A 22481-nucleotide genomic window follows, 5' to 3' on the forward strand; every position below is an offset into this window, starting at 1 on the left:
GATGTGAACCCCCGCATATTTTTTTTCCTTTATGCTTCCACAAAGAATATTTCTTTGTGGAAGCATAAAGGAAAGGACAACCAAAGCATTCGCTCAGGAGTGCATGTCTCCCCCCGTCATTAAAAAACATGACCAGTAATCTTTGTTAAAATACAATGCTTGCATTTTTTTTTTTTAAATAACAGAACAGGGGAAGGAAAAACAAATGTTTAAAAAAAAATAATCCATACACCAGATTACTGGAGCCTTCCATTCATAAAATTTCTGAAACAGTTGGACTTGAACAGCTGTAGGTTGAAGTTTGGGGGAAACTCCGGGGAAGCTTGTTCCAGAGAGATGCAGTTCGGAAAAATAAAAGGAAACTCCGGGGAAGCTTGTTCCAGAGAGATGCAATTCGGAAAAATAAAAGAATTCTGATAGGCAGAAGTTCTGCAATATGCTGTGACATTCCAGTCATGAGTGCTACCAGATGCCCGTGTAGGACAGGGGAAGGCATGGAGAGGTGGCACAATGAACACAACTTCGTCTGTGCATTTGCCATAAAAATATCTGTAAAATAATGCAAGGGAGGCAACATTCCTTCTTACTTGTAGGGGAGGTAGTTTATTTGTAACAGCAGGGTTATTAATAATTCCAACAGCTTTGTTCTGAAGTTTGTCTAGTTGTTTTAATGCAACCTCTCCACATCCATTCCACAAGGGTGAGCAATATTCAGGCTGAGAGCACACATGACCCTTATAAATTATAGCTAACTGCTCGTCAGTGAAGAAGCTACGAACTTTGTACAATAATCCAAGTTTCTTTGAGGCGGTTTCAGCAAGTGATCTGACATGAGAGGTCCAGCTGAGGGCATTGCTAAGTGAGACACCGATAATTTCAATACTTTTGGAGAAGGGAATATTAGTAGTATTGAAGTTAATATACGAATCTGTCATATCTGTCTATTAGTAAACTGTATGTATTTGGTTTCAATAGCATTAAATGAGACAAGGTTGTTTTGTCCCCATTCACTGATCGTAGATAGGTCTTGATTTATGGAGGTGACTGTACTGAGTTGAGATGTAGAGATATTAGACTTTGTAAATGGGTGTCTGAGTGTGAATGAACTATATAGTGTTGAGTCATCTGCATATGAATGGATGGGATTGTGGGTGACAGATAAGAGATCATTAATATGAACCAGGAACAGGGTTGGGGCCAGAACTGATCCCTGCGGCACGCCGGCGTTAATTGAGTGGAAATTGGAATATACATCATCTACTTTTACTCTTATTTTCCTGTCACTGAGATATGCGGAAATCAAAGGAACAAAAGACGTTAGTCCATAGCAAGGGAGTTTGGACAGCAGGGAACAGTGCCATACTCTATCGAAAGCTTTAGAAATATCAAGGGCTACTGCATGAGTTTCTCCATGTAGGTTAATTGATTGGTGGATGGTATGAGTTAGGAGATTGTGTATGTAACAATGTTTTGTATATATATCGGTTTGTGGTTAGCATATGATATAAATTAAAGACTATTAATTTTGTAACAATATACAGTATAGACTTATTGACACTTATTTGACGAATCTGCACGTTTCATGGAATTTTCCCTCACTTATGATGTAGTACATCAAAGTTACGTGTAGCCAAATTTTAGGGTCAATTTAGAAATTGGGGGTAACAAATTAGAAACAGGTGAGAATAAGTCAGAACCATTTTGGCTGTTGACCAGTGTTATCAAGCCAGGGCCATGATTCTTGGATGGAATATTGCACTGGAATATCTCCATATAGAAATGAATTTTAGTGTCAAAACTCACTTCCGGTTGCTGACAAAGCTTGGTCAGGTTAGAGCTGGCCATAGTCGCCTACCAGCTTGTATGATCAATTTTTTGTATCAGAATAGTTTGTGTTAATAACTGAGGAGCACTAATCCTTTTCCTCTCTCTCTCTCTCTCTCTCTCTCTCTCTCTCTCTCTCTCTCTCTCTCCATTCTGATGTTCTAATTCAGTCTTTTGGTGGTAGATGGGGGCGCCCACCATCCACTGACTTGATGAACTGCTTCTTGTTTCTTCATGTCAGTCTTTTATTTTTATTTTTTTTTGTCTGACCTCCTCTTTCCCTCTTTCTCTCAGCTTTCTTGTCACTATTTATTAGTCTTGTTTTCACTTTCGGTGCCTCTGCAGCAAGTGACAAGTGTAATGGCTTCCTGTAACTCACGAACCCAATTAAAACGCTGGGTGGTACCATACAACTTAATAGCGAGTAACCTGGAGCCTACTATGATACCCTGCTGACTGACTGGAGAGACGTGGATGTGGCTTCCATCCAGAAACTAAATCTCCACACTAATAACCACGCCTCGCTGTGGCAAAGTGCTGTCAATCACACAGAAACATCGGGTCACTGCAAGAGGCAGCCCAGCAATGGCGATCGCTTGTCTGTGGTTGATGAGTTTGCTCAACAAGGCAGACTTGGGCTGCATAACAACAACTTGAGTAATTAGAGATCAAATCTTTCTACTAATATTAAGGCCGGACAACAAAGACAGGATCGTTACGGTCTCTTATGTATGTAACTCACCTAACCTCAGCTGAAACAGGTACCCTGATTAAATAATAACTAACATCAGTATTTTACAACCATCAGAAGTCTTGCAAGAAAGTAAATAGAATTAACCCGTTCACGCTGATGACGAAATCTTTAAGTTTCTTCTTGGTACATCCAGGGTACTTTATACAGTTTAGAAGCCTTTTGAACTGGAGGATATGGATACTGCCCCCATTAACCCTTTCACAACCTAATTTTGTTTCCCAAAGTTACGTAAATAAAATCCCTTGAAGACAGTAAAAATAAAAAGTCACCGGACTCAGGAGGTCAAGTCCAATGAGTGATGACTCAGGCCTAATTACAGTGATTTATGTATGACAGTAACTATATTTTTTACGAACTCAGCTGCTCAGCTGCATATATTAGGAGCGTAATTGCATCAAAGTATAGTAATGAGTCACATAAATTAAACCCTAACATGGTAGAACTTCCAGCAGAGAATACCACGGTCGCCTGCTGCGCTAGTCGTATAAGGCATCAGTCGGTTTGAAATCTGGTACTTTCTGCATTGAGCTAAATCCCTAAGAGGTTCATATTATGTTTTTTTTTTCATGTCATAGCATTAGTGGCATAGACTACCCACTTCTAAATTACTGAGGAATGAAACCTAGCCTTTGACTCGTACATCTAACAACTAAAATGGGGTAAGAACACCTGTTTACGTCCCCATTGTTTGTGAGCACTATAGAGCGTTTGTTGTAACGCGAAGAGGATCAGTACCCTTTCAGCTTATATAATGACCAAGTGATAGCCAGACTGGAGATGTGACTTCACTGGTAACCTAAGAGATACACTTCTACCAAATAGATAAAGTGTATCGAATTTCATGCAATGACGACTTAGTATTCAGTTTCTGAGATTGGCCTAGGTATGTCACTTTAATAGACTGTCTAAAGTGAAGCTGTCTTGAAGTCTCACCCTCGTTTGACTGAACAATGGACAGAGAGAAAACATGGATGTTGTAATAAGTGATGACGTAATCGTAACCCCAATACTTACCGTATCAGCGTAAGTGCGTCTACAGGAGTCATTGGTTCAGTGGCCACAAGAAAAATTTTGACATCAGCAAAAATGCGATTATAGAAGATTTCCTCATCTTTACTTTCCATCTTTTCCCACTTCTATAATGGGGTCAATGTGGTTTGATTTACCATTTTAGTTTCGGCCGGTTTTATGGCCAGATGTTCATGACGCCAACCCTACCCATTTATCCAGGCCTGGGACCGGCACCGAGTTGGGCTGTATTGCCGAGTTGAGCTGTCTGTATATTAGTACAGACATATAATTATTTTGGATCGTACATCAGTACTTGGTCATATGGTCTACTCCATCAAGAACCTTCTCCAGCCGGGACTTCACAGAGGTAGCCAAGTTGGTGAAATAGTCAGGGTCCCTAGGAGACCATATCTACTTCAGGGACTCCTGCATACCCTTGACAGAGGAAGGGCAAGTCTCACTCACAAGATTCTTTATGCATCCAGTATATTACCATTATGCAGGGAATCGAACCCGGGACTCACAGGTGAGAGCCAGGCAGCAATCCACTATGCCACAGTCAGGTAAAAGTTATCTCACATTGTCAAAATCTTGTAGCCAATGTCTCTCCGCCCCCACTGTGGTCCTAAAGAGGGTGAGATAACCCCGTGGCACTCGGGCAAGTAGATACTTTAATTTACCCAAAGTATTTACGGCAAACCAGAATGGAGAGAGAAACCTGTTCTTTACACAGGAAAAATCATCCAGTATATTACCATTACGCGAGACTCGAACCCGGGACTCTCAGGATGATTTTTCCTGTGCAAGGTACAGGTTTCTCTCTTCGTTCTTCATGCAGTTCCAGGCATTTTCTGTGGGATATAAATCTGGTATATTCCATTCTACTTTAACATTCTTACATCATTGTCTCTGAGCCACTTAGAGACATTAACAATGTAGACAGAAGCAGAATCACAAAAAAGGAGCTCACACGTGGATGTGCAACATTTGCAACGTACTGTATGGTCCTGTAGCACCACATGACAACACATGGAATACATCGTCTTACTTTTATTCACGAAGAATGAACCACCCCAGCCTTTGTTACCACTAAATGCATCCCAGACCATGACACTCCCGGGAGTGTTTCCCTGTCATTACCTTGTATTTCAGGTTATACTCTGTAGCACTGAGAGAACGGCATAGCACCTCTGAAGTTCCCTTGATGACCTTTAACCTATATTCATCAAAGAGCATGACCTTCCACTCTACCAACGGCCAATGACTTTTTTTTTTCGGAATTCAATACATTACTTGTGTGGATAGGGCGTTTGGCAACGTGGTGTGATGGAAGGCCCAGATCTCTGTACGCGATCCTCCATAGTGCAAACTGACTGGCTGTAAAGTGAGTCTGCGTACTTCTGTAGTGCTGTTGCTGTTATGCATGGATTATAGTTGAACAGTACTTAATGCATTATGAGTTTGTCAGTGCTTAGGGAAGTCTTGTCTTGCCTCCAGAGCCTCACTTTCGCCCAGGTATAGTGGCTGATGGTCGGGACGCGGCAAACTTTTTAGATCATAAACACCCAAGTCTTGACACGCTGAGGTGGTGGACTAAATAATGAGGCTTCCCCTGCTTCAGCAGAGTCAAAGCTAGGGTTTTCTCCTCCCTTGCCAGCTTCTTCGGTCCTATTCTGACAGCTGCTGGTGAAAATAAAGTGGTGAAAAAAATAAAGTGGAAGGAAGGGAGGGGGAAGTGACATGTGTTCCCTGAAATGCCTATGACAAGAGGGTGTACATGACTGCTTGGCGTACGATCAGTGTTAAACCAACCACAGATATGGCTGTGGTGTAAGTGAAAAGTGCACACCACAATCAAGGTGCACTGTCGTTTTGATGTCAAGATTTCTCTTCCGGCCACTGTACATTCCTTGGCAAGTCCACCTCGCGGCTGGAAGAACTCGAGCTCTAGTCATGGGATGGTTAAACTCAAGGGCACTGTTTGTTTCCCCTTGTCTGTGTTCACCAAGAGGCACAGTTAGGAACTTGGATATGAAATAAACTGTTGTGGATTGTCTTCTAGGGGAAGACTGTGACTTACCCAGAGTGGACTGCCTGCTTTAATGACTTTGTGCAGTCGTTAGACACTAATTTAAGGCTTCTAAAATTAGTGAAGCTTGTGTGAAGTGGAGTGGACTGGTGTGTTGGTGGGTAGTATGGCAAACTGTGGGAAGTAGATGTTGTGGAGGTGGGTGTTTTTGACATGGTCAGCTGCAAATCAACGGAGGAGGAGCAAACGGGCACAATAATAGAGTGCAGTCCCATTCCATAATAGGTGACTGTGAAACCTAGAACCTCACAACAAACACAAATTCACTACAGTAAACCCTGGATTAGTTGTCATTAAACAGTTGCAGGGCAGCACTTTCGATTAGAACATCCTCCTTCCCTTCTTCTCCTTATCACAATCATCATCATCATTCTTCGAGAACAAAACCATGTGTTGCTCACTCCTCGAGTATGTCGTAGAGAGGAAAAATAGATAGTGTGGGAAGACAGGAGTTGACGTGACGAATAAAGTCCATCCTAGACAATTTACCAACCAACAAAACTACAGGCTTAGATGGAATTCTTCCATTTGTACTGAAAAAATGCTCCCCAGAACTTGCTTCTGTTCAAGCCAAGTTATTCAGGCTATGCATACGTACTTCTCTATTCCCTAATTCTTGGGGAGAAGCCAATATCCACTCAAGTCCAAAGAAAGGAAGTTCCTCTGACCCCTCTGATTACAGACCAACAGCTATCATATCTCTTGGTGAAGTATTTGAAATCGTATTGAATAAACGCATAGTTAAACATCTTGAATCCAATAACTTAATGATAGACATTATGGTCTTTGCCACAAAAGATTCACCATTGATATACTTATTCTTCTGACTCACACCATCCATCAGTCAACCGACCAACATGGAGAAACTCATGCAGTAGTCCTTGATTTTCTTAAAGCTTTTGACAGAGTATGGCACCGTTCCTTGCTGTCCAAACTCCTTTGCTATGGACTAACGTCTTCTCTTCCTCTGATTTCCTCATATCTCAGCAACAAAAAGATAAAAGTAGATGATGTATATTCCAATTTCCACTCAGTTAATGCCGGCGTGTCACAGGGAACAGATCTGGTTCCAACCTTATTCCTAATTCATATTAATGATCACTTATCAGTCACACATAATCTCATCCATTCATATGCAGATGACTCAACATTTCACAGTTCATTCACACTTAAACACCCTTTCACAAAGTTAAATATCTCAACTGTAGCTCAAAACTCGGTACAGTCGTCTCCATAAATCAGGACTCATCTAGGATCACTGAATGGAGACAAAATAACCTTGTCTCTTTCAATGCTAGTAAAACCAAATATATACAGCTTATTAACAGACAGATATTGCCAGATTCCTATATTATCTTCAATGTTACTAATATTCTTGTCTCCAAAAGTATTGAAGTTCTCGGTTTCTCACTTGACAGTGACCTTAGCTGGACCTCTCATGACAGATCACTTGCTAAAACCGCCTCAAGGAACTTGGATTATTGTACAAAGTTCGTTGCTTCTTCACTGTCGAGCAGTTGGCTATCGTTTATAAGTCATGTGCGCTCTCAGGTGGAATATTGCCCATCCATGTGGCATGTATGTGGGGAGCTCGCACTGCTACTAGACAAAATTCAGAACAAAGCTGTTAGAATTATCAATAACCCTGGTCTTCTACAGGTAAGAAGGAATGTTGCCTCTCTTGCATTATTTTACAGATACTTAGATGGCAAATGCTCAGACGAAGTTGCATGCGTTGTGCCACCTTTCCATGCCTTCCCCTGTGCTACACGGGCAACTGGCAGCACTCATGATTGGAATGTCACATTGCCATATTGAAGACCTTCTGCCTATCAGAAATCTATTATTTCCTGAATTGCATCTCTTTGTAACTCGCTTCCTCAGAGTTGTTTCCCACTAAACTTCAACCCACACCTGTTCAAGTCCATCTTTTACAGATTTTTTTATGAATGAAGAACACCAATAATCTGGTGTATGGATTATTTTTTTTTATTTGATCTTCCTTCCCCTGTTTTGTTATTTAAATAATATATAGTTTAACCTTGCATTTAATGAATTATTATTTCGTTCAGCTACGGAGAGAGCCACAGTACAGAAGAGGTTAATATAAGCCATATCTCCCCACTCTCAGCCCAAAAAGTCTCTCTTAACCTCAGTACGTTCGGGTGTAACAGGAGTAAAATAAAAAAATATATATAGTCGCCTTATCAAAGATTTTAATTAAATTCAAATATGGCCTCCCACTCTGCAACGAGACCTCTTGTTGTGTAATTAAACTTGGGAGGGATAAAATGCTTCATCTTTTTAATATCATCTCAGTGACGGCAAAGTAATTACATTAAAGGTCTGGTGTGTGTGTGTGTGTGTGTGTGTGTATCCGACTCTGGGCATAGGCTTCACAGCCTGCACTTAAGGCCCAGTAGTCCTCCTATATACCACGCACCTCTACGTGTCACCACTTCCGCGTCAACACCCACCGTCCCTATTGAATACATGCTAGGGCGTTCTCATGCAGGACTGGTGTACTGGTATTAACGGAGGTATTTTTACGACATGTCGGCGGGTCTTCTGGTAGATCGGTAAAGTCTGCTTTTTTTTTTGGGGGGGGGGGAATTCAAATCCTTAAACTGTTCCCTGCCCCAGCGGGGATTTTAACCTGGGTCCGGTAGGACTGCAGGCCACCTCTCTACCGACTCAGCCACGTGTGTGTGTGTGTGTGTGTGTGTGTGTGTGTGTGTGTGTGTGTGTGTGTGTGTGTGTGTGTGTGTGTGTGTGTGTGTGTGTCCACTTTCATTTCAGTTTATCTTCTCTACTTCTTTCTGGCCATATTTGCTTTTTCATCTGTCGACCTATCGTCCAGTAGGTATAACTTTCTGTGCCCTGTTAATTTGCTAATTATGTTTACATCTGTCTGCCTTTCTATCTGTCCAGCATCAGTATATTCTTCAGTTCGGTTTACTTTTTTATGTAAATAGAGTTAACGCAATTAAAACAAAGACGTAGACACACAGACGGATACAGGTAAATACAAGTCATAATACTTACTCTTAATGTTGTGCTTTATGGGAATAATTACGTGCGAGAGACGTTTAGGTTACATTAGCAACCCCAACAAATGCAGCGCGGAGTAGGGAGTCTAAACAAAAATATAAACAGAGGAGCAGAGGACAGAAAGGGAAGCTGGGGGCAATACAATAGTACAGTAAATATAAGAGAAAGACTGGAAACATCTGACATATATAAAACCTTTTCTGATATATTTCTGTGTGCTTCCTCTAACACACTAAAATTTCCAGAAAATTTTAGAATTTTAAGCATTTTCTGTTCCCTTGTAACCCAAAATTAGGTGTCTTCACTACCAGTTAACTGATAATAGAAGGGGACAAGAAAGAAAACTTTAATAGGTTGGTTATGTACTTTTTCATGTAACATTTCGGAGACAAATAATTAGAGGGAATATACTGTATACCGTGCATGTTAGTCGACCAGCTAACCTGTGTCGCGCCATAAATTTGTCAAAATGGAGGTCAGGAAATGAACGCAAGGACTACAGGAGTGGGTGGGATGGGCTGAACATTTTGTGACCGTTCTGGCTTGGACAGGAATGTACGCCCAGTGAAAACGTGAAGAAATTTTATTAGTTTGGTTGCAGTGAATAATAGCAGTATGCCATAGCTTTCTCCAACAAAATTAAGATAAACTATTGTTTTCACCATTCATTATTCATCTTCTGACTTACGTAGCAAGCAGTAATAACAGTCAAATAAACAGGAAAAGCAGTTCTTAAACGTACCGGTTGCCTACTGCGTATAAGTACAGCATAACAAAACGCTTATCATAACACTGTCGTGCTTGGCAGGAGAGATGGACGATCTCTCTTTCTGTGTGTATGTGTGTGTGTGTGTGTGTGTGTGTGTGTGTGTGTGTGTGTGTGTGTGTGTGTGTGTGTGTGTGTGTGTGTGTGTGTGTGTGTGTGTGCCATAAATACCACATAGTCCTTCTCACAAGGCTTCTCCACTTTCTGTCTCATTGCAGATGTTTGATCCACACATTTTCAACCACTTCTAATGCCACCATGTCCGTCATTTACCAAGACCTCTGATTTACTGTATCTCTTAGTTTCTCTATGAAAATTATTTCGTATACCTCTCCTACAACACTCAAAACACTTACGTCACGCTCGCCTTTATTTCTTCATCAGTGAATAATCACAGTCTTTTCCCTCTCTGCTGGGACAGTTTCTCTCAAGCATGCCTTCTTATATCCCTAACAATCACTTCATTCCACGCTTTCCACTACACTAAACCATTTCTGTATACGCCTTACCCACACTTGCGGTTTTCCCATTCTGCAGACATTTCACAATATTCTTCGTTTCTGCCAACGTCACGTTTCTTGGCACTACTTTCCCTTCCTGCTCTGCTCTCACAATTCCCTCTCATCAGCCTTTAAAAATATTCTTTCCATCTGCTCTTTGTTTCAGTTCCGTTGGTTAGTATCATTTCACATTCATCTGTCACAGCTTCCCACTTCTTCCACTTTCACTTCTACATTTTTGCACCTTATTTCAAAACAGTTATCTATTTTCAGAGTAATTAACATTCATTTTTCCTCCAACGATATCGTGTACCTCCTTTTTCTCTTTCCTAGTCTCTTCGCATCTTCCTACTCTATTCGCTTAATCTTTCATTTAAATCCCATTCTTTCTGGTAAATAACAGTCTGTCAAAATGGAGTCAAACGCCAAGTAGCAGGAAATGAGGTGCTCGTTAGCCTTGGTTGGCAGTTTACATATGAGGAAAACTCTTAGGGCAAACCTAGGGTGTGGCCAGAGTAGTGTCTCTCTGATTCCCCTATTTTAAATCGCTTCAGCATGAGGAAAAAAAATAATGGAGCTTCAGGGCGTCCCTAATTGTAAAGGACCCCAACTAGGTAGGTAATTTCGTATGGGTGTGTGGAATGTGAGAGGTGTGAATGAAGGGAGTAAGAGTGTGGAAGCAGTGATGTGTTTAAGGGTGCTAGCTATGCCCCGATGGCACCGTGTGATACGAAGATGAGTAGGTGTGAACTGGACGAGTGGGAGTGAAATGTGTAAGGTCGTGTGCGAATGTGCATGGAAGATGCAAAGAAGGAATTACGTTGCTGATGAGTGTTGTGCGCTATAGGAGGGTATAGGTGTAGAAGAAAAGAATAGGTTTTGGAAATAGCTGGATGAAATAATACCACCGACGTCCAAGAGTTATAACGTGATTGTGATGGGTGACATGAACGTGAGAGATGACACTAGTCCTTTATATGATATAATCGGTAATTATGGAGAACTAGGAGAGAATAATAATGGAAAGTGACAGAAGGACATGTGTCGGGAAAGAAATCCATGCATTTTTATTAATATCTGAAGCATTAAAATGCACACAAATAAACATGCTACAAAGGGAATGGGGACAATGCAGAATCTAGTCTGACTGATTATGTGCGTGTAGAGAGAACTATACTTGGGAGTGTTGCTAATGTAAAGGCGGTGAGAGGATGATGGTGGAGTTCTATCTGATCAGATGGCTGTGGTATGCACGTTTAAACTGAGAGGAGCGAGATGGACAGAACGAAAGAAGAGGTGCCAGAGTGAAAAACTGGAAGTGAAAAACTGGAAGTGAAAAAGCTGGGAAGCAAAGAAGTGGCAGATGAATACCAAACTAAAGCGGTGGAGAAGTTGAAGACAGTGAAATGAGGGCAAATGGATCTGAACATCTTGTGGAATGCCTACAGAGAATGTTTAGTTGGGAACGCCAAAGTTATGTGTGGTGTTGCGAGGTTAGCAAATAATATGAAAGGTACAGCATGGTGGGAAGAGGAGGCTGAAAGATAACTGGGGAGAGAAGAGGAAAAAGTGGCTACAGTGGATGCAGAAAATGAATTCTTGCAAATTGTAGTTGTGAGAAGCATAATGAAGAGTTATTTGGGGAATACTAGTGTCAACGTAATAGTTGCAGCACAAGAAATTATTAAGGAAAATATCAAAGGAAACCCTTCATACCAAACATTATTGTGAAACAGAGAACTAATGAAAGCTAAAGTGTTCCTTAAAGAATGAGAAGATAATACAATATCAGTTTCTTCTTTCATCAGTGTATAGAACTGAAAAAATTACTGAAGGGCAGCACTGTGAGTTTGAAGAAATTTAAAAGTAAGTAAATAGTACACCAGCCTTTTTCTCCCTTCACAATCAACATAAGGAATTGAAAAAATGGCTAAAAAGTGACACAACGAACTTGAAAAGACTAAAAGAGCTTAAAAAGTCAAAATAAGAACTAAGACTATGCCAGCGTTTCTCTCCATTCACTGTATCACGGAAATTAAGGTAACTGCTAAAAAATACAGTTAACCTGAAAGACATTCAGAATGTTTTTAAAAGTGAAGTAGAAAATATTAAGGTGAAATATAAGAATTTACAGTACCAATCTCACTCTCTCTCTACAGCAAAACATATGTACAGGAATCAAACTAATGAAAATCAATGCGGTGAACTAAGGGACTAAAAATATTACATAGATTTATAAGAATTTAAAAAAAAAACTCCGCCTCTTCTATTAAGAAATTAGAATATATATATATATATATATATATATATATCATCCAATCCTACATTGCCCCATGAGGAGCATAGGAGCCCGGGGCTAGGCAGTTGGTCCCGACATTTAAGATGAGAGTGATGTGGATATATATATATATATATATATATATATATATATATATATATTTATATATATATATATATATATATATGTATGTATGTATGTATGTATGTATCGGAAGACCAATAGGTTGAACTAAGGGACTGAAAATGTTAAAAAATTTATAAGAATACAGTAAAATCTCCGGCCCTTCCGGTAAGAATTGGAAGTGTTTATATACTAATATATACTATTATATATATATATATATATATATATATATATATATATATATATATATATATATATATATATATATATATATATATATCTTTATCATCATCAGCCTTTCGAGTATGCACTGCAGGACCGGCCTATCCCAAACGAAGTGGGAACGATACAGCCTATGTATCTCTACCATGTGGCTTAGGCTGTTTGGCAGAGACTATATGTAGGGTGTGAAATGCTTGTAAGTATAATTGTAGTGTTGGAGTGGCTTTGGATGTGTGTTTAGTCTGTGAACCAAGTGTAATAGGCCCGCGCAAGCCGACTGCGTGCAAACATACTTTATAGTATGCGACACTGGTTCAACCATAGCACCCTTGATGTCCGCCAAGCAGTACGTGGCCAGGAGAACGCTCCCAAAGTTTTTACCCTATCAGGGCGCGAACCCTCTCTCTCCAGTGTACAGAAACGCACGCTTTACCACTGTACCACAGAGGCTCCATATATAAATGATATATATATACTAGCAGGGGTACCCAACGTTGCCGGGCCAAAAGAGGCGAACACTCTAATCCTCTTTGTTCTAGTTCAATCTTTTTTTCTACTCCAGAAAGACCATGTACCTCTTATGATTTTGAAGAGGGATTATAAGAGATCAAAGAACTTTCTATTTCAGCTTTCGCAGACTAACGCACAGTATTTGTGCACACTTGTTTACTATTTCCAGTAACCTCAAATGACCTCTGAGGACAATTTCACATAACCTATGTCCGAAATGGAGGTCATGTGAGTCTCCATGACAAAACTGAGTTGCTGGGTCTAGTCGTTCGAGCATGTTTTACCAGTGACCTCAAATGACCTCCGATCAAGTGACCTCAAATGACCTCGGGGGTCAACCTCACATAGCCTATGTCCAAACTGGAGGTAATGTGAGTCTCCATGCCAAAAATTGGGCTGCAGGGGTACGCGGCGTTACCCAGGGCAAAAAGGTGAACACACTACCGGTGACCTGAAATGACCCAGATCTGATTTTTGACCTCCCCTAAAACCATCATTGGGTCACCCTGATTCAGAATATATATGGGTATTGAGGTCTCAGGCCCTTGGTTAGGGTGTGATTGAAGGACAATAAAACAAAAAATGCTGTTCCTATATATATATATATATATATATATATATATATATATAGATAGATAGATAGTTAGATAGATAAAAAGATAGATATATATATTTATATATATATATAAATAGATAGATAGATAGAGAGATATAAATATATATATATAAATATATAAATATAAACATATATATATATATATATATATATATATATATATGTATGTATACATATAAATATATATATATATATATATATATATATATGTATAATTACTAGAAGAACAATAGAGTGAACTAAGGGACCTTCCGCACAACATCCTGGAGTACATAATGGCTTACACCACCAAATAACCAGCTCAAAGTAAGTGCCTGAATCTTGGCAATTAATTAACAAGATGGCACATTGCACAGCACAAGACTGCACTGGATGTATCTCGGAGGTGCATTACATTAACTTAAATTACACTCTTATATGGTGAATTATTTCGTCGGTTTGGTGTAGATCGGGTATGACTGTGTAACCCATACTGTTTACACTATGACAATATGACGACTTCTTTCTTATTAAATTTTTGCTAATACCCTACCCGATGGCTGTATCCATTTCAGAAGAGACTTTCTGATCTGAAAGGATTATATATGCGTTCGTTAATACATTTGTTAATAGCGCTCTCTCATAAACTTAATGTACTCGTCTGGGGAAAACAAAATATCCTCGGATTCAAGGGGTTAAAGTAGTAAGGAAGGTTACAGACTCAGGTCACGGTGTTTTTGCAGGATATAGCTGGGTTAGGTCAGATCAGCCTGAGTTAGGTAAAGCAAGTTTTGTTGGACTAGGTGCAGATAGATTAGGGTGGGTGTTTTCATGTTCAAAAAGAAAAATGGGTTGCAATTGATGATGTTTCGAGCGCCTTAGACTCATAATTGATATATTCATCATCTAATCTCGCACTGCTCTTGAATTAGGAGCGTAGACAACCGGGGCTAGGCTTTTTTTGCCTTGGCATTTAAAACAAAAGTGACCATTCACTTGCACTGAGTGACACTGTTTCAGTAATAAACTCCAACCAACCCACGAAGTCTTAAGAATTATGGGCCACATCCGGTTGAAACGACACGACTAGCAAGACAACTAGTTTTCTTTTTATGAGCTAACCTATATGGTTACCAATCACTTTAGTAACTGTTTCCCGGAGCACAGCAAACTATCTGGCTTGGCACTCGGGTAGAGTCACCTGAAGGCAGCACTATACTGAATGAATGGAGAGTAGGTCCCCCCTACCTACCATCTGTTAAAAGTCATGAAAGAAAACTTGGCGATTCCAAACTATTTTAGGGCAATTTTTCCTGGTCCACGCGTTATTGGAGGTCAACGCCAGGGAGATGTGTGGGGACGGTGCTTCCTGAAATACAGGATTTACAAGTAGCTCTTAGTCTGCCTGTTTCCTACCCTACTCAAATTTTATAACGTAAATTTTTCCCCACCTTCTAAAAGCACTCACAGTGGATGAGTCCTCAGCATTGTGCCCCTTCTTTAAGAAGACGTTTTTTCCTATTATTCTTCCCATCTTCAAAAAAGCTGAACATACTCTGGGAAAAACTCTTAAAGTGAATGATCGTCCATAGCTTGATAGAATCGTCTGGTGAAAGCATGAATACAATAAAAGTAATTTGGGGGGCGAAAGGGGTTAAAAGCTTTAGGTGGGTTGTTTGTTTCCATGTTAATAATTAAGAGTTTGTGAGGTTTTGCATGTTATCCGAATTCAGTGAAAGTTTTCATGATATGCTAAAGGTGTTATAACTTCCAAACGTTTGGTGAATACACATCAGAAAATTCGCTCTTTCTGAGGCACAATAGTCTACTTAATCTTTACTTAGATTTTGCTACAGGTAAAGAATTTCAGGCACACCTGGCAACAAGTTTCTTCCCTTTTTGTACGTACAATATTTTGAGTATTTGCGATTTGTTAAGTTCTTTGCGCTGTTATAATTACCCTTTTCGCTACTAATAGTTTGAAGGAGGAAAACCGAGGGGGAGGAAAGAGGAAAGCTAAAGTGAAATGTACGAGACAGGATAGCTTGGATGGACGAATAAGCAGGTTCACGTAGTGCTGGCAGGGTGAGCATTTCCCATTAATATTTCAGGTGTCTTGTATTAGCAAATAACTAACCTGTGTTTTTCTTTTTCCCTTAACCCTTTCACCAAGAGAAGCGAAAATCAGTGGTGGAATCAGATTCACGTTATTCTGTAATTCTTCGTGATTTTGGTTCGATCATTCCTGAGGTTTGAGAGGGTGTAGCAATATGTGACATCAAATGATGCCTGTGCAGACTCAATAGTAGATAATACCACTCCAGTAACGAAATTTTCCACTACCACTTCTCAACTTACATGGCAAATGTCATCCACACCTATACTCTAGCGTGAAGTGTTTGGAGGGATGGATAACATCGTTTGGCCTCAAGAGGTATTAAAAAAACGAAACTCCAGCCAGCGTAATATAGCTGACATAGAGTTAAGAATTAATCGTTATACTGAGAAGGAGTTTTCTCAGCTTAAGGGAATCACTATAAGTCATCACAACTATAACACTTCTGTCGATCGTGCCACGTAAAGTGTAGACAGATATATACGTGAAGGGAACGCCACCGTCATGAAACTGTGTCATGAAACTGTGTGTGAGATGTTGGTAAACTAATCAGTATTACTTCTTGCGTGTTATTAGGATCTGCCTGCATTATTTCGGAACACCAGGGGTGTAAAACGGTTACTGGCAGTGACTACTGAATACTCTAATAATGTCCAGGGCCTGTATTGTTCGTCAGTGTAGGAGACTCTAGTACTGTACATCTTCTTTACCTGGTAATACCATCGTCAACAAGATTGCAAAGAGGTTATGTAATTACTCGTGTCTGTCAGTTTGTCTGTGTGTTAGTCGGTTGGCGGACAGAATATCCCAAGAAGTTCTCATCGGATTACAATGAGATCTGGCGGATATGTGGGCATGGAGGCAAAGAAGAATTGGTTGGATTTTGAGGTGGATCTGGACCCGGATGCAGAAATAAATCATGAGTTTCATTGGTATCTCATGGAGGAATCAGCTCTCAAAGGGTCATTAACAGGGCAGACTATGACTGTAAAAGTAAGCATGTGGCAAGAAAGAGGAATTACAACAGTAAATCTTAAATTTTAATGGAGTTGAGAGAGGTGTGGGCTCTCAAGGGGCTTTCTAGATTTTTTTTTTTTCTTGAAGATGGTTATTATTTTCGTCTGATATTGTGGAAACTGTGTCAATATTAAGGAATATAGGTGACACTCAAGGGAATATGAAGGTGTAATGTACAAAATGCATTTGCTCAGGAGATAGATGGATTTAAGAAAGCCTCCTAATCCGACAAGCATACAAACCAAGACATAATTTCTTATGCTTACTCCTTACTATGACGGTTCCTCAATGTCATCCGTTGAGTTGAATGTTACCCTGTTTACACTTTTTCCTATTTCCATGTTCAACTATTTATTTTCATACCGGTACCTTTTTGTATTATTTATCCCTTCACTTCGTTAACGGCTTTTGTGTTTCATATTTTCTACCACCACATGATGTTATTCAGTTCAAGACTGATTTAGGAACTGGGGAGGTTAGATAAAGCTTTCACTGACTCCTTGAGTATAAGAAGTCTTCTCCCCCCCCCACACACACAAATTTTTAAAAAATCGTAAGGATGTAGCAGGAATAAACCCTAGTAAGACATACTCGGGCTGAAGGAAATAATGCATTTTTAATACGTCCATCTCTGGGTTTAGGCTTAACTGCCCATTCCTTGAGGCAGAGCAGTCTTCCTACGTACCATAAACCTTCACATATCACCACTTCGACGCTAACACCCACCGTTCATATTGAATACATGCTAGAGCTGTCTCATACAGAACTGGTGTATTGGTAGTACCATTTTTTTTTTTTTTTTTTGGGGGGGAAGGGGTCTGTCGGCAGGTATTATGATAGATTAGTAAAGTTTTCTTTTAACCAATATCAAATCCTTAAATTGCTCCCTGCTCCGGTCGGGATTCGAATCCCCGTCCTTTGCTACCGCATACCACCTACCTACCGACTCGGCCACCACCCTCCCCTACACCTGTTTGGATTCTTACATGTCGGAATTCATACCTGTTTGTTTTTCTATATGCACCTTACCGGTTTGTTTTTACATCATTTTGTATTACAAACTGTTTGTATTCACAGATGCTTCCAATCACATCTCTTTTCACTGAAAACTGTGTACAGTCATACCTGCTTGCATTCACACCGGTTTGTATTTTCATATATTTTAACAGGCACACCTGTTTGCATACTTGCTTGTGTATTACCATGTTCTGTATGAAGACCTTCTTGCATTTATCGCCAGCTGGTTTTGTTCTAATCTGTTTTGATGCACATCTGTTTACATTGTTGCCTGTTTACATTCAAACCTATTCGCTTTCATACATTTTTGTATTAACGCTTGTTTACCTGCGTGACGGTCTGCATTGATACCTATTTACATTCACACATTTCATTCACACCTGTTTCTACTGACATTTTTACATGCACACCTGTTTGCATTCTAACCTGCTGACATATTGCCGTTTACATTTTTACTCTCTTCAGTACGGTGGCTTCTATTCTTTTACACATACCATCCAGGTTTTCTACTCAGTTCCGGAAAGATGTCTGACAGTGAGGGAGACAGAAGCAAAATTCATGAATCCCTTTCACTACAAGAGTTTTTTTTTTTTTTTTCTTAAGCCGAGTACAGTCTTCTGGTAAGAGCAAGAATGTGAATGTAATGAATTCCGGTAAGCGACTTTATTGTTGTTGTTGCTGTTGTTGTTGTTGTTACTTAACCCCCGTCTGTCTGACAGAGCAGGCCCGTCAACCGTAGGAGAGCTGTTGACTTGTGGGCCCGTCCTACATGCACAGTACAGCTTATACACGTGTAGACATCAGGCGTCCACTTGTGGTATGCAGCTACTCACCAGCGTCCGACCATAGTCATTGTCACGGCAGGATGTAAGTAATGTGGAGGTTTGGTTCCCGGATGAACGCAGCAGCTGCTACAGCCAGTGTGTAATGTGGTACAGCGTGTGGGCACCTCGTCAGCACCACGTAATTATAGTGGAGGGCTTAACTATTTGCATTTATACCTGTTTGTATTCTTACCAATTTTCATTCAATTTATATTCATAAATGTTTGCACTCACACCCGCTTCTGTTCATATCTATTTGCATTTTACATCTGTTTCTATTCGTTCCTGTTTGTATTCATACATTTTTTGCATTCACACCTGTCTGTACTTAAACTTGTGTTCATCCACACCTGTTTATTTTCTCAGCTCTACATTCATACATGTTTGTATTCTCAGTTATCTGAATGCACTCTTGTTTCCATTTACACCAGTTGTGCTCTTAATTTCTCCATTCGCACCTGTTTGTACTCTCTCTTACCTGTATTTTGTATCCATTCCTGAGCGGCCTTCAGCGACGTTCTTCCCCAGAGTGTTGGCGCTTGTACTGAAACAGAAACAAAAATAAATTAAAATATCGTTGAGAAGGGAGATGATTAAATAACAAATGGTAAATGGTAGTCAAGTGTTAGAGTGACGCATTACCGTTGTTTAGAAAATCTCAGGTTGGGCCAGGTAACAGTTTAGGGATTTGTATTTCTACCGAAGTCTAAGCAGATCTTTCACAATATCCATCATCGACTCATTTCATATGAGTGAGAGTCTTAACAAATGTTGTTTTTGAATGGTGCCTAGTTGTGTCCAAGTGGAAGTGGCAGCAGCAGCAGCAGTAGTAGTAGTAGAGCAAACCCTGTCTGTCTGGCCAGTTTTAATCTAAATCGTATCAGACATTCGTAAGTTAATATCCTTCCATTGATATGCACCAAAATTGAATAACTTTTTCCCAAACCCAACCATACGCAGTGTGTTTACTCATTTTAATCCAGATTGGATCATGGATCCAAATCAGATCAGACATTCATGGAATAATGTGGCATCATGATTTTGACCTTAACCTATGTCCTTTAGCCTTTGACAGATCTGCACCCAAACTGAATCACTTCGTCGTAGACCAGCACATTATATACGCTATCAGCCAGTTTTAAATAAAATTAGGCCAGATAATGATAAGAAAATAGATAGGTAAACAGATGGATGGATGGATGGATGGATGGATGGATAGATAGATAGATAGATAGATAGACAGATAGATAGACAGACAGGGAGATAGGTGTGCGTGTGTGTGTGTGTGTGTGTAGTGACTTTCGGCGTTAATATTAATAAAACTTACAGTATTTGCAAGCAGAACTGCCAAAGCTCCATCCGTTATAACACACACACACACACACACACACACACACACACACACACACACACACACACACACACAAGGTATACGAGTTCCACATTTTGTGCAGCAGTCGGCTTAACAAAACAGGCCAATGGCAAAAACGCACAATACCGTTCCATGGCTGTGTTTGTGCAATCATGCGAGGCCGCCTGATGCCAGAGGAGAGGGACATTCCAGTGTAGCAATTTCACGGTATTAATCTCAGGTCCGCCGTCCCGTAGCTTCGCGTTTCTGGAGTCGTGTAATTGGACACTCACCACTATGTTATGCGCAACAGAAAAAACACTCTGCAATTACTCCTGACGTTTACTTGCTATTACTCAGGGAAAGTGGGCTTCGTGGATAAGACTCCTTGAGGACAGGTTTGTAATATGCCGCCCGTCTGTTTCATAAAGAGATCAGGTTGAAGGGTGGGGGAGCGTATAGTCTTTTCTGATTCTCTTTTCTTCACTCTAAGAACTTGGCGTGATCTACTGTAGTCTAAAGCAGATCATCCCGTAACTCTTTGTCTAGCACCGTTCTGATTGTTAATGAAATCACTGACCAGCAGCCAAATATTAATTACAGAGTTAGTCTAAGTGATGTTTTGCTTGACAAGGAATGAACAGAGTGTAGGTTGGATAGTAGCACAGTGTGTGTGTGTGTGTGTGTGTGTATGAGAGAGAGAGAGAGAGAGAGAGAGAGAGAGAGAGAGAGAGAGAGTCTGTTGCAGTGAGTGGCGGAGTGTGGTCTAACTTGGGGTGTGTGACTGGATGCGTTTGGGGTTAGCAGATATATGAGTGTGTGTGACTGTATGGGAATATGGTGTGTGTGTGTGTGTGTGTGTGTGTGTGTGTGTGTGTGTGTGTGGTGCAGTATGAATCGTGTGACTATGTGTGGTAGCATGTGGTGTGACGGTGTGTGAGGAGTTTGCGTGTATATTGGGTGAGTTGCTTTCCGATACTAGTGGTAAAATGAGGTGAAGCTGTATGGGAGTAGACCTGAATAGTATGGAGGTATTTGGAGAAATGTATTGTTATGTGTGTGTGTGTGTGTGTGTGTGTGTGTGTGTGGTGATTCAAGTGTCTTGGTACCTTCGTGCACTACACACATTCACCTCACAGCCGGCACGTGCAAGCAATCGCCTTCCCTAAATGTTGGCAATTTCGGTACATTTAAAAGCCTACAGTCCGATCAAATTTTTAAATAATTTTCTTGATAACAACAAACAGGTTTAGTCACCTAAGGAAGACTGTACAGTAGTCTGGAGGGTATAAGTACGGTGTAACTCTCACTAACCCCCTCACTGAAAGAGGTCCTTCCTAACATCCTGTGGTGGGTTCTCAAAGATATTTACGATGGATTTCCTGTCGTAACTCAGGTTTGTTTTTGCAAGACGGACAACAAGAGCAGAATATTTTCCTCACTCGTTCTTTCGTCAAAAACAGTTCCTGTTTACGACAGGAAACTGTTAAAGCTTTTTTTTTTCCTCCTTTTTTTTTTTGGACCGAAGGACAGAGTAGAAGATTTCCATGTCGTAAGTTCTTCCTACAAATATAACTAAGTTACACCGGGAAATCGATAGTAAATATCCTCGAGAATCCCACTCCTATATAAAACGAAAAATGAGCCGTCGCACGAAATGGGTTAACCCACTCATCGCACCGAATGTTCTCATATGAATATAATCGTCTGTTGTCACACTGAATATGACTGGATGTGTTACCCAGGTATTTTATAAGGCAACAAAAAAGTTCCCTAAGAGAGTGAACCTAGACTCTGATTGACGTACTTTTAATCCCCCCCACCCTTTCTTTTTCACTGTTCCCACTAGATTTTACTCAACTTAGGAAAAGCTTTTTGCACTGAAGGGATTTAGTAAGAATATTATTATCCACTCCATATCGAACAGTGAGTCGTAGGCAGAATGAAATTGTCAGAAGGCAGCGTAACTAAAAAAAAAAAAAAAAAAAAAAAAAACGTTTCCCCAGGCCCAGTAAGTTCATTATTGTGGGTAACTGTTGACTATTTTACAGTATACAGATTAGCAGAGACCTATTGCTGCCAATTGTACTTATAATGAACACTCTCCATTAACACCTTAACCATGGCATGTTGTTCCTAAGGTGAGTGTTGATTGGTGGTAATACAATTAAAGGGGGGGGGGTCTTTATCGTACTGAAGTGATCAAAAGAATGGCTGAGGTTAACTTAACATCCCAGGGGCCGTTCTCGTGGACTGAGGAGACAGTTTGGAACCTCCCCTTTAGGACCCTTGTTATTTTTTTCTTTTTAATGTTCATCACGGTTATGACATGGTTTTGTTTGTTTGTTTGTTTAATTGCCTGCCCGTTAGCAACATATAAAAAATAAGAGAATTCCACTTAATTTGGAGTAATGACTGAGGCCTATAAAA

At 40.2% G+C, this 22481-nt stretch overlaps 1 long non-coding RNA gene across 1 annotated transcript in view; it reads right to left on the reverse strand.

Moving 5' to 3' along the window:
- The window catches only part of LOC145397695 (uncharacterized), a 340526-nt gene that overhangs the window by 99305 nt on the left and 218740 nt on the right, over positions 1-22481 (reverse strand). The window contains exon 2 of the long non-coding RNA XR_013897014.1: positions 19179-19244. This is a non-coding gene — a long non-coding RNA (uncharacterized LOC145397695). The remainder of the gene's footprint in view (positions 1-19178; positions 19245-22481) is intronic.

The sequence above is a fragment of the Coenobita brevimanus genome, chromosome 5 (assembly GCF_032717465.1).
Source record: "Coenobita brevimanus isolate Jiangsu-jjx chromosome 5, ASM3271746v2, whole genome shotgun sequence".
In the NCBI taxonomy this organism is placed as follows: Eukaryota; Metazoa; Arthropoda; class Malacostraca; order Decapoda; family Coenobitidae; genus Coenobita; species Coenobita brevimanus.